The sequence below is a fragment of the Salmo salar genome, chromosome 07 (genome assembly GCF_965601325.2).
Source record: "Salmo salar chromosome 07, fSalSal1, whole genome shotgun sequence".
In the NCBI taxonomy this organism is placed as follows: domain Eukaryota; kingdom Metazoa; phylum Chordata; class Actinopteri; order Salmoniformes; family Salmonidae; genus Salmo; species Salmo salar.
The window spans coordinates 746,477-759,117 of record NC_138297.1 but is presented as its reverse complement, the minus strand read 5'-3'; the positions used below and the strand labels follow the sequence as shown (position 1 = coordinate 759,117).

Genomic DNA, 12,641 nt, shown 5'->3' with positions numbered 1-12,641 from the left:
GGGATTGAAGGGATGTTCTTCAGATTACAAAACCAAATTATTTAGCACATCTCTGTTTCCTGCTTAGAATTTCAACATTCTGTAAAGTAGGAGTTGGGTCAATGCAATAATTTTAAATGGAGAAGCTGGGGATTGAACCCAGGACCTCATACATGCAAAGCATGCGCTCTACCACTGAGCTACATCCCCGTTCTGGGAGAGACAAAAAATGTTTCTTATTTTATTTTATTTCACCATTATTTAACCAGGTAAGCAAGTGGAGAACAAGTTCTCATTGAGAACTGCAACCTGGCCAAGATAAAGCAAAGCAGTGCGACACAAACAACAACATAGAGTTACAAATGGAATAAACAAGCGTACAGTCAATAACACAATAGAAAAAAAGAAAGTCTATATTCAGTGTGTGCAAATGGCATGAGGAGGTAAGGTAATAAATAGGCCATGGTAGTGAGGTAATTACAATTTAGCAAATTAACACTGGAGTGACAGATGAGCAGATGATGATGTGCAAGTACAAATACTGGTGTGCAAAAGAGCAGAAAGTAAATAAAAACAATATGGGGATGAGGTAGGTAGATTGGGTGGGCTATTTACAGATGGCCTATGTACAGCTGCAGCGATCGGTTAGCTGCTCAGATAGCTGATGTTTAAAGTTAGTGAGGGAAATATAAGTGTCCAGGTTCAGCGATTTTTGCAATTCGTTCCAGTCATTGGCAGCAGAGAACTGGAAGGAAAGGCAGCCAAAGGAGGTGTTGGCTTTGGGGATGACCAGTGAGATATATCTGCTGGAGCGAGTGCTACGGGTGGGTGTTTTTATCGTGACCAGTGAGTTGAGATAAGGCGGAGCTTTACCTAGCATAGACTTATAGATGACCTGGAGCCAGTGGGTCTGGTGACGAATAGGTAGCGAGGGCCAGCCGACTAGAGCATACAGGTCGCAGTGGTCATATCAATACAATTTACCTTTTCTTTACACTGTTCTAATGAAAGTACATTTCCATAATATCAGCTATCTTCCATAAACGTCAAACAAGGATGAACCCATGTGCTTCAGTTTACAGAAACAGATGATTTAGCATATCTATTTCCTTCTTACAATGTCAACATTCTGGAAAGTGGGAGTTGTGCAAAAGCTAATTTAACAACTAATTACACTCAACAGAGAAGTTGGGGATTAACGTTGGACCGCATTCATGTAAAGTACTGGCTCTAGCATAGAGATTCATCCCCTTACTATAATAGCTGAGTTGCAATATTGATACAACTTGATTTTCTGCAAAGTCCTCCAATTAATGCACAGGTCCATAATATCAGATGTCTTTCATGAAGGGACAGAAGGGATTTGAACCCATGATCTTTGGTTTACAAGACCAACACCTTACCACTTGGCCACCATGCCACTCTACTGTCTGTATTATATATCAACATTCAGGAAAGTAGTAGTTGTGTAAATGTGAATTTGGCACACAAATAAACTCAGTGGAGAATCTTGGGATTGAACCGAGGACCTCATCCATATTTTGCATGCACTCCCCCTCTGAGCTTCCATCCCATTTCATTTGCAGATAAAATGCAATATCAATACAATGTACTTTTTATATACACCACTCCATTGAAACTACAAGGAAATGATAGCAGCAATTCTTAAACCAGGTACAGACTGGGATCGAACCCATAAACTTCAGTTTTTGAAAATGACGCCATAAAAGATGGCAATCATGCCACTTCTGTTCTATAATTGTACGAACAGGGATTGAAGGGATGTTCTTCAGATTACAAAACCAAATTATTTAGCACGTCTCTGTTTCCTGCTTAGAATTACAATATTCTGTAAAGTAGGAGTTGGGTCAATGCAATAATTTTAAATGGAGATGCTGGGGATTGAACCCAGGACCTCATACATGCGAAGCATGCGCTCTACCACTGAGCTACATCCCCGTGTCCAGGTTCAGCGATTTTTGCAATTCGTTCCAGTCATTGGCAGCAGAGAACTGGAAGGAAAGGCAGCCAAAGGAGGTGTTGGCTTTGGGGATGACCAGTGAGATATACCTGCTGGAGCGAGTGCTACGGGTGGGTGTTTTTATCATGACCAGTGAGTTGAGATAAGGCGGAGCTTTACCTAGCATAGACTTATAGATGACCTGGAGCCAGTGGGTCTGGTGACGAATAGGTAGCGAGGGCCAGCCGACTAGAGCATACAGGTCGCAGTGGTCATATCAATACAATTTACCTTTTCTTTACACTGTTCTAATGAAAGTACATTTCCATAATATCAGCTATCTTCCATAAACGTCGAACAAGGATTGAACCCATGTGCTTCAGTTTACAGAAACAGATGATTTAGCATATCTATTTCCTTCTTAGAATGTCAACATTCTGGAAAGTGGGAGTTGTGCAAAAGCTAATTTAACAAGTAAATACAGTCAACAGAGAAGTTGGGGATTAACGTTGGACCGCATACATGTAAAGTACTGGCTCTACCATAGAGATACATCCCCTTACTATAATAACTGTGTTGCCATATTGACACAACTTGCTTTTTCTGCAAAGTCCTCCAATAGAAACACAGGTCCATGATATCAGATGTCTTTCATAAAGGCACGGATGGGATTTGAACCCATGATCTTCGGTTTACGAGACCGACGCCTTACCACTTGGCCACCATGCCACTCTACGCTGTTAATGATATATCAACATTCTGGAAAGTAGTAGTTGTGTAAATGTGAATTTGGCACACAAATAAACTCAGTGGAGAATCTTGGGATTGAACCGAGGACCTCATCCATATTTTGCATGCACTCCCCCTCTGAGCTTCCATCCCATTTCATTTGCAGATAAAATGCAATATCAATACAATGTACTTTTTATATACTCCACTCCATTGAAACTACAATGAAATGATAGCAGCAATTCTTAAACCAGGTACAGACTGGGATCGAACCCATGAACTTCAGTTTTTGAAAATGACGCCATAAAAGATGGCAATCATGCCACTTCTGTTCTATAATTGTACGAACAGGGATTGAAGGGATGTTCTTCAGATTACAAGACCAAATTATTTAGCACATCTCTGTTTCCTGCTTAGAATTTCAACATTCTGTAAAGTAGGAGTTGGGTCAATGCAATAATTTTAAATGGAGAAGCTGGGGATTGAACCCAGGACCTCATACATGCGAAGCAAGCGCTCTACCACTGAGCTACATCCCCTCTCTGGGAAAGATAAAAAATGTTTCTTATTTTATTTTATTTCACCTTTATTTAACCAGGTAAGCTAGTGGAGAACAAGTTCTCATTGAGAACTGCGACCTGGCCAAGATAAAGCAAAGCAGTGCGACACAAACAACAACACAGAGTTACAAATGGAATAAACAAGCATACAGTCAATAACACAATAGAAAAAAAGAAAGTCTATATTCAGTGTGTGCAAATGGCATGAGGAGGTAAGGCAATAAATAGGCCATAGTAGCGAAGTAATTACAATTTAGCAAATTAACACTGGAGTGATAGATGAGCAGATGATGATGTGCAAGTAGAAATACTGGTGTGCAAAAGAGCAGAAAGTAAATAAAAACAATATGGGGATGAGGTAGGTAGATTGGGTGGGCTATTTACAGATGGCCTATATACAGCTGCAGCGATCGGTTAGCTGCTCAGATAGCTGATGTTTAAAGTTAGTAAGGGAAATATAAGTGTCCAGCTTCAGCGATTTTTGCAATTCGTTCCAGTCATTGGCAGCAGAGAACTGGAAGGAAAGGTGGCCAAAGGAGGTGTTGGCTTTGAGGATGACCAGTGAGATATATCTGCTGGAGCGCGTGCTACGGGTGGGTTTTGTTATCGTGACCAGTGAGCTGAGATAAGACGAAGCTTTACCTAGCATAGACTTATAGATGACCTGGAGCCAGTGGGTCTGGTGACGAATAGGTAGCGAGGGCCAGCCGACTAGAGCATACAGGTCGCAGTGGTCATATCAATACAATTGACCTTTTCTTTACACTGTTCTAATGAAAGTACATTTACATAATATCAGCCACCTTCCATAAACGTCGAACAAGGATTGAACCCATGTGCTTCAGTTTACAGAAACAGATGATTTAGCATATCTATTTCCTTCTTAGAATGTCAACATTCTGGAAAGTGGGAGTTGTGCAAAAGCTAATTTAACAAGTAAATACAGTCAACAGAGAAGTTGGGGATTAACGTTGGACCGCATACATGTAAAGTACTGGCTCTACCATAGAGATACATCCCCTTACTATAATAACTGTGTTGCCATATTGACACAACTTGCTTTTTCTGCAAAGTCCTCCAATAGAAACACAGGTCCATGATATCAGATGTCTTTCATAAAGGCACGGATGGGATTTGAACCCATGATCTTCGGTTTACGAGACCGACGCCTTACCACTTGGCCACCATGCCACTCTACGCTGTTAATGATATATCAACATTCTGGAAAGTAGTAGTTGTGTAAATGTGAATTTGGCACACAAATAAACTCAGTGGAGAATCTTGGGATTGAACCGAGGACCTCATCCATATTTTGCATGCACTCCCCCTCTGAGCTTCCATCCCATTTCATTTGCAGATAAAATGCAATATCAATACAATGTACTTTTTATATACTCCACTCCATTGAAACTACAAGGAAATGATAGCAGCAATTCTTAAACCAGGTACAGACTGGGATCGAACCCATGAACTTCAGTTTTTGAAAATGACGCCATAAAAGATGGCAATCATGCCACTTCTGTTCTATAAATGTACGAACAGGGATTGAAGGGATGTTCTTCAGATTACAAGACCAAATTATTTAGCACGTCTCTGTTTCCTGCTTAGAATTACAACATTCTGTAAAGTAGGAGTTGGGTCAATGCAATAATTTTAAATGGAGAAGCTGGGGATTGAACCCAGGACCTCATACATGCAAAGCATGCGCTCTACCACTGAGCTACATCCCCGTTCTGGAAGACATAAAAAATGTTTCTTTTTTTATTTTATTTCACCTTTATTTAACCAGGTAAGCTAGTGGAGAACAAGTTCTCATTGAGAACTGCAACCTGGCCAAGATAAAGCAAAGCAGTGCGACACAAACAACAACATAGAGTTACAAATGGAATAAACAAGCGTACAGTCAATAACACAATAGAAAAAAAGAAAGTCTATATTCAGTGTGTGCAAATGGCATGAGGAGGTAAGGTAATAAATAGGCCATGGTAGTGAGGTAATTACAATTTAGCAAATTAACACTGGAGTGATAGATGAGCAGATGATGATGTGCAAGTACAAATACTGGTGTGCAAAAGAGCAGAAAGTAAATAAAAACAATATGGGGATGAGGTAGGTAGATTGGGTGGGCTATTTACAGATGGCCTATGTACAGCTGCAGCGATCGGTTAGCTGCTCAGATAGCTGATGTTTAAAGTTAGTGAGGGAAATATAAGTGTCCAGGTTCAGCGATTTTTGCAATTCGTTCCAGTCATTGGCAGCAGAGAACTGGAAGGAAAGGCAGCCAAAGGAGGTGTTGGCTTTGGGGATGACCAGTGAGATATATCTGCTGGAGCGAGTGCTACGGGTGGGTGTTTTTATCGTGACCAGTGAGTTGAGATAAGGCGGAGCTTTACCTAGCATAGACTTATAGATGACCTGGAGCCAGTGGGTCTGGTGACGAATAGGTAGCGAGGGCCTGCCGACTAGACCATACAGGTCGCAGTGGTCATATCAATACAATTTACCTTTTCTTTACACTGTTCTAATGAAAGTACATTTCTATAATATCAGCTATCTTCCATAAACGTCAAACAAGGATTGAACCCATGTGCTTCAGTTTACAGAAACAGATGATTTAGCATATCTATTTCCTTCTTAGAATGTCAACATTCTGGAAAGTGGGAGTTGTGCAAAAGCTAATTTAACAACTAATTACACTCAACAGAGAAGTTGGGGATTAACGTTGGACCGCATTCATGTAAAGTACTAGCTCTACCATAGAGATTCATCCCCTTAGTATAATAGCTGTGTTGCAATATTGATACAACTTGATTTTCTGCAAAGTCCTCCAAGTAAAGCACAGGTCTATGATATCTGATGTCTTTCATAAAGGCACAGAAGGGATATGAACCCATGATCTTCGGTTTACAAGACCAACACCTTACCACTTGGCCACCATGCCACTCTACGCTGTTAATGATATATCAACATTCTGGAAAGTAGTAGTTGTGTAAATGTGAATTTGGCACACAAATAAACTCAGTGGAGAATCTTGGGATTGAACCGAGGACCTCATCCATATTTTGCATGCACTCCCCCTCTGAGCTTCCATCCCATTTCATTTGCAGATAAAATGCAATATCAATACAATATACTTTTTATATACACCACTCCATTGAAACTACAAGGAAATGATAGCAGCAATTCTTAAACCAGGTACAGACTGGGATCGAACCCATGAACTTCAGTTTTTGAAAATGACGCCATAAAAGATGGCAATCATGCCACTTCTGTTCTATAATTGTACGAACAGGGATTGAAGGAATGTTCTTCAGATTACAAAACCAAATTATTTAGCACATCTCTGTTTCCTGCTTAGAATTACAACATTCTGTAAAGTAGGAGTTGGGTCAATGCAATGATGTTAGCTGCTCAGATGTTTAAAGTTAGTGAGGGAAATATAAATATAACATATTCATGGCACGTGTTCGAATTTCCAAAATTAGGGATTTATGAAAATAACTATTCTTTGTTAACAGTACGGTACCTACTGCACGAGTCAAAGAGCAGTTGTTTCCGCCCGGTTTCGAACCGAGGGACCTTTCGCGTGTGAAGCGAACGTGATTTATTTTTTTTTTTTTTTTTATTATCAAAAATGTTTGTTTACAATATTTACAGTACAATCTACTGTTTACAGTACAATCCACAGAGAACAATACAGAAGACACTAGACTAACAGAGGCAGGTGAACAATTCACCCCCTATCAAATTATCAACAAAGAAAATATCAAAACAGTGCTTTCAAAAATTATAAGTGATACCTCCACTCTCCTCTCGTGAAATTAACCCACTCCCTTCAACAAAAGACTCATCAAAATGTTCCATCCCATAATTAAACAACATATCTATGTGTTTACTGAACAGTGCTATAAAGATACTCCACACCTGAACCCTCTTTCTGTCAAAAGAAACATAATTCCTCCTACAAAAAATAGCATACCTCACAAAACTCAAAACCATATTCAACAAACACACATTAGCACCCTCACATTTACCAGACACTCCAAATAACAAAAGTTCCTCCCACGCATACTTTTTCACGAAATCTCCCCCCCAGTTTCTACATAACATTTCCTTAACTTTACAAAAAAAATATTTTAAATCCTCACATTCTATAAACAAATGCATAAGAGTTTCCGGGAAACGTCCACATACGTCGCATTCCCTTTCTATCTCACAATTAATTTTCTTTAGCACCACCTTTGTAAATATTCTATTATGTCTTAGTTTGAAATCATTATTTTCACACTCCTTACTATTATATTTTACATTTAAATTTCCCCATATCTTTTTTTCATCCAATTCCGGAAAAACTACTTTCCAAAATTTCTCAGCAGCCGGCCTTCTACACACTTTTCCTACCATTATTCTATACAATCTTTTCACTGGTATACTAGATAAATGTACTTTCTTCTTACTGCTACCAATGAACAAATTAGGAAATACAAATAAATCTTCTCTTTCAACTTCACTATTTATTAAATCAACCCATGCTCTTGGTATACTATTCTTTATCTTGTCATACATATTATTCACTGTTCCCCTTCCCACCTCTTCATCCCATTCATTGATTATGTCAAAAATAGCTTCCCCAGGTAAAAACCCTGGAATTACCTCATATGTATAATCTTTTATTTGCCGTAGACCTGCACTCATAAATACTTTATTATACAAAACTTTTTCTTTGTTCTTGATTTTCTCATTCAGAAATATAGGTTGATTCATAATCAGGTCAATATGTCCACATTCATAATATACATTAGGCAACAACTCTGCCCATGCATTTAGCACCTCTTTATAAAAATCTGGTACCTTTTCAAACATTGCCCTTTTAAGCCCCATCAATAAACCATTATCCTCACAACCACCACTCTCCTCTAAGTAGACTCTAAAGAAGTGTTTCCAGCCATAATCTTCACTGTCATACAAATATTTCTTTACTGTTTTTATCCTAATAGCTTTTCTTTTGACATCTAAATCTACAAGTTTTAAACCTCCATCCACATAGTCAGCAATCAATGTTTTCTGAGATATTCTCACTCCTTTACCATCCCATATAAAATTTGACACCACATTATTCAATTCATTTAGGACCCACTCCGGCATGTCCAGGACTCCCAAAACATACACAAATTTGGATAATACCAAAGCATTTGCAACAATTACTTTCCCTTGTAACTTTAGTTTTCTATTTTTCCAGAAATTCAACGTTAGCTTGACTTTATTAAGGATCCCAGTCCAAGTTATATCTTTTGCCTCTTTCTCCTTTACACCAATGTTTACTCCCAGCACTTTAATAAAATCCTTTGCGCTCTTGAATGGAATCTCACACCCGTTTACATTGATATCCCCAACAAACATTATTTCAGTCTTCTCTATATTAACTTTAGCACCCGATGCCTTGCCATATATATCTATGATCCCCATAATGCTTCCAATACTTTCTATATCCTTCACAGTACAAGTAGTGTCATCAGCGTACTGATGTACAACACTGACACCACCACCTGGGATTCCAACACCCCTTACTTCTTTATTACTATTTATCAATGTAGCTAACGGTTCTGTAGAAACACTGTACAGCAGAGCTGACAAAGGACAGCCCTGCCTTACTGACCTCTCCACAGGGAAAGTATCTGTTAACACTCCGTTACATTTAACACAACTTTTAGCCCCACTATACAACAGGTTGATCCAAGATACAAACTTTGGCCCAAACCCAAACCTCTCCAAAGTCTGTAATAAAAAGCTGTGCTCCACTCTATCGAAAGCTTTGTTAAAGTCCAAACTTAAAACTATACCACCTTCATTTTTCATTTGATTAACAACATCCCTAATTGTACAAATTACATCTGCAATATCTCTTCCAGGTATGCCGTAGGCTTGTGTTGATTCAATAATACTCCCAATCACCTTTTTCATCCTATTCGCTAACACTTTAGTCAGTATCTTATAATCCGAATTTAGAAGGCTAATAGGCCTATAATTTTCTAACTTTAATCTACTGCCCCTATTTTTGAATAAGATCGTTAACATTCCAGTTGACATAGACTCAGGGATTTCCTTATTCTCTTCCATATAATGAAACACCCTCACTAAAATGGGTGCCAAAATATCTACAAAGACTTTATAGAACTCATTTGTTAAACCATCCAAACCCGGACTTTTATTACCTTGCGTGCTAACAATTGCTTCCTTGATTTCCATAATCGAAATCTCTTCATCACACATCATTCTATCTGCCTGCGATACTTTGGCACTAATTGTATCCAACACTTTTACAACACACACTTTATCTACATCATTCTTTTTGTAAAGATTTCTGTAAAAGGTTTCAACTGTCTCTAAGATCCCAACAAAATCGTTTACCTTTACACCTCTTTCATCTTCCAACTCTACAATGTAACTCTTAGTTTGTTTTCTTTTTTCCAGACCCAAAAAAAAGGATGTACATTTCTCTCCCTCCAAAGCGTACTGTGCCCTGCTCCTAACAATAGCACCCAAACATTTATTTTTTTCATAACGACCCAGCTCTGCATGGATTTTCAAATAATTCACAACATCATAGTCTGGATCCGTATCAGCCTTTTCAAGTTCATGCAACATCCTATTCCTAAGCATTATTTCTTTCTGCTTATCTAAACGGTTATGATTTTTTGCGTACCTAATACTCCTATTTTTTACTTTTACTTTCACTTCCTCCCACCATAAACACACATTCTCTTTTAACAGTACATTAGACATTTCATCATTAATACATTCAACAATTTCATTTCTATATCCTTCCTCCTTTAACAGACTGGCATTTAAACACCAGACACCTCCCCCTCTCCTCTCCACACCAAAACCCATTTGAAATGACATTACTGCATGATCACTATATGCTGTAAAGGTATATGACACCTTCTTAACATTCTGCACCAATTCTTGTTTTGCTAGACATAAATCAATTCTGCTTTGTTTTAATTCCTTTAGAACCACCTGCCTTCTAGAGAATACTCTTCTGTTTGGATTTTCAGCCCTCCATATATCTACTAGATTCTCCTCATTCATAAGTTTCCATAATGCATTTCTAGAAGAGTCATATCTGAATTTAGCACAACTAGAGGCATCCATTCTACTACACCTCACATTAAAATCTCCTATCAGTATACAGTTTTCTGAGCACAGTGTTTTTAATTTGTGAAACATTTCTCTCCTTTCAGATTCAATGTTTGAAGCATAAACATTAATTAAACGAAAAACTACATTTTGAACTTCAAATTCAATTACAATAAGTCTGCCATCATTGTCAGCATATATTTCTTTTACATTTTGCACCACATCATTTTTTATCAAAATAGCCACACCACATGTTTTATCCCCTCCATGACTACAAAAAATTAAATCTGACCATTTACTCTTAATCTCCTGCATTTTGGAGTCTGTCCAATTGGTCTCTTGAAAACACAACAATGAGCGTTGTTTCCGCCTGGTTTCGAACCAGGGACCTTTCGCGTGTGAAGCGAACGTGATAACCACTACACTACAGAAACTGCTGTAACACTTACCTGCAAGGAGTAAAACGAATTTTACTGATATTCATGGCACGTGATCAAATTTCCAAAATTAGGAATTTATGAAAATAACTATTCTCTTTTAAAAGTACTGTCCCTACTGCACATGTCAAACACCACTGTTTTCGCCCGGTTTCGAACCGAGGACCTTTCGCGTGTAAAGCGAACGTGATAACCACTACACTACAGAAACTGCTGCTTGATTTTCCTGCAAGAAGTGAACCGAATTTTACAGATATTCATGGCACGTATTCGAATTTCCAAAATAAGGCATTTATGAAAATAACTATTCTCTGTTAATAGTATTGTACCTACTGCACATGTCAAAGAGCACTGTTTCCTCCCGGTTTCAAACTGAGGACCTTTCACGTGTAAAGCTAACGTGATAACCACTACACTACAGAAACTGCTGCTTGATTTTTCTGCAAGGAGTAAACCGAATTTTAAAAATATTCATGGCACGTATTCGAATTTCCAAAATAAAGAATTCATGAAATTTTCTGTTACCACTATGGTAGTGCAGAATGTGTCAATGAGCGTTGTTTCCGCCCGGTTTCGAACCAGGGACCTTTCGCGTGTGAAGCGAACGTGATAACCACTACACCACAGAAACTACTGCTACAATTAGCTGCAAGGAGTAAACCGAATTTAAAAAATATTCATGGCACGTATTCGAATTTCCAAAATAAGAGAATAATGAAATTCTTTGTTAACACTATGGTACTTCTTGAATGTGTCGATGAGCGTTGATTCCGCCTGGTTTCGAACCAGGGACCTTTCGCGTGTGGACAAACGTGATAACCATTACACTACAGAAACTGCTGCTACATTTAGCTGCGAGGAGTAAACCGAATTTTACAGATATTCATGGCACGTGTTCAAATTTCCAAAATTAGGCATTTATGAAAATAACTATTCTCTGTTAATAGTACAGTACCTACTGCACATGTCAAAGAGCACTGTTTCCACCCGGTTTCAAACTGAGGACCTTTCACGTGTAAAGCGAACGTGATAACCACTACACTACAGAAACTGCTTCAACAATTATCTGCAAGGAGTAAACGGAATTTTACAGATATTCATGGCACGTGTTAAAATTTCCTAAAATACAGAATTCATGAAAATAACAATTCTTTGTTGAAAGTACAGTACCTACTGCACGTGTCAAAGAGCTCTGTCTTCCGCCCGGTTTCGAACCGAGGACCTTTCGCGTGTTAAGCGAACGTGATTTTTTTTTTTTTTTTTTTTTTATTTTTTTATTATCAAAAATGTTTGTTTACAATATTTACAGTACAATCTACTGTTTACAGTACAATCCACAGAGAACAATACAGAAGACACTAGACTAACAGAGGCAGGTGAACAATTCACCCCCTATCAAATTATCAACAAAGAAAATATCAAAACAGTGCTTTCAAAAATTATAAGTGATACCTCCACTCTCCTCTCGTGAAATTAACCCACTCCCTTCAACAAAAGACTCATCAAAATGTTCCATCCCATAATTAAACAACATATCTATGTGTTTACTGAACAGTGCTATAAAGATACTCCACACCTGAACCCTCTTTCTGTCAAAAGAAACATAATTCCTCCTACAAAAAATAGCATACCTCACAAAACTCAAAACCATATTCAACAAACACACATTAGCACCCTCACATTTACCAGACACTCCAAATAACAAAAGTTCCTCCCACGCATACTTTTTCACGAAATCTCCCCCCCAGTTTCTACATAACATTTCCTTAACTTTACAAAAAAAATATTTTAAATCCTCACATTCTATAAACAAATGCATAAGAGTTTCCGGGAAAC

The 12,641-nt window shown here is 38.2% G+C and overlaps 10 non-coding genes across 10 annotated transcripts; all 10 read right to left on the bottom strand.

Annotated features, from left to right (window-relative positions):
• Window positions 1–117: 117 nt before the first annotated feature.
• Window positions 118–189, bottom strand: trnaa-ugc (transfer RNA alanine (anticodon UGC)). Its single transcript has one exon. It is a non-coding gene; the product is annotated as a tRNA-Ala (tRNA).
• Window positions 190–1,327: 1,138 nt separating this feature from the next.
• On the bottom strand, window positions 1,328–1,399 carry trnat-ugu (transfer RNA threonine (anticodon UGU)). Its single transcript has one exon. It is a non-coding gene; the product is annotated as a tRNA-Thr (tRNA).
• Window positions 1,400–1,866: 467 nt separating this feature from the next.
• trnaa-cgc (transfer RNA alanine (anticodon CGC)) lies at window positions 1,867–1,938 on the bottom strand. The gene has a single exon. It is a non-coding gene; the product is annotated as a tRNA-Ala (tRNA).
• Window positions 1,939–2,596: 658 nt separating this feature from the next.
• On the bottom strand, window positions 2,597–2,668 carry trnat-cgu (transfer RNA threonine (anticodon CGU)). The gene has a single exon. It is a non-coding gene; the product is annotated as a tRNA-Thr (tRNA).
• Window positions 2,669–3,135: 467 nt separating this feature from the next.
• On the bottom strand, window positions 3,136–3,207 carry trnaa-cgc (transfer RNA alanine (anticodon CGC)). Its single transcript has one exon. It is a non-coding gene; the product is annotated as a tRNA-Ala (tRNA).
• Window positions 3,208–4,347: 1,140 nt separating this feature from the next.
• Window positions 4,348–4,419, bottom strand: trnat-cgu (transfer RNA threonine (anticodon CGU)). The gene has a single exon. It is a non-coding gene; the product is annotated as a tRNA-Thr (tRNA).
• Window positions 4,420–4,886: 467 nt separating this feature from the next.
• trnaa-ugc (transfer RNA alanine (anticodon UGC)) lies at window positions 4,887–4,958 on the bottom strand. Its single transcript has one exon. It is a non-coding gene; the product is annotated as a tRNA-Ala (tRNA).
• A 5,771-nt stretch (window positions 4,959–10,729) lies between these two features.
• On the bottom strand, window positions 10,730–10,802 carry trnav-cac (transfer RNA valine (anticodon CAC)). The gene has a single exon. It is a non-coding gene; the product is annotated as a tRNA-Val (tRNA).
• Window positions 10,803–10,943: 141 nt separating this feature from the next.
• trnav-uac (transfer RNA valine (anticodon UAC)) lies at window positions 10,944–11,016 on the bottom strand. The gene has a single exon. It is a non-coding gene; the product is annotated as a tRNA-Val (tRNA).
• A 347-nt stretch (window positions 11,017–11,363) lies between these two features.
• trnav-cac (transfer RNA valine (anticodon CAC)) lies at window positions 11,364–11,436 on the bottom strand. Its single transcript has one exon. It is a non-coding gene; the product is annotated as a tRNA-Val (tRNA).
• Between the last annotated feature and the right edge of the window lie 1,205 nt (window positions 11,437–12,641).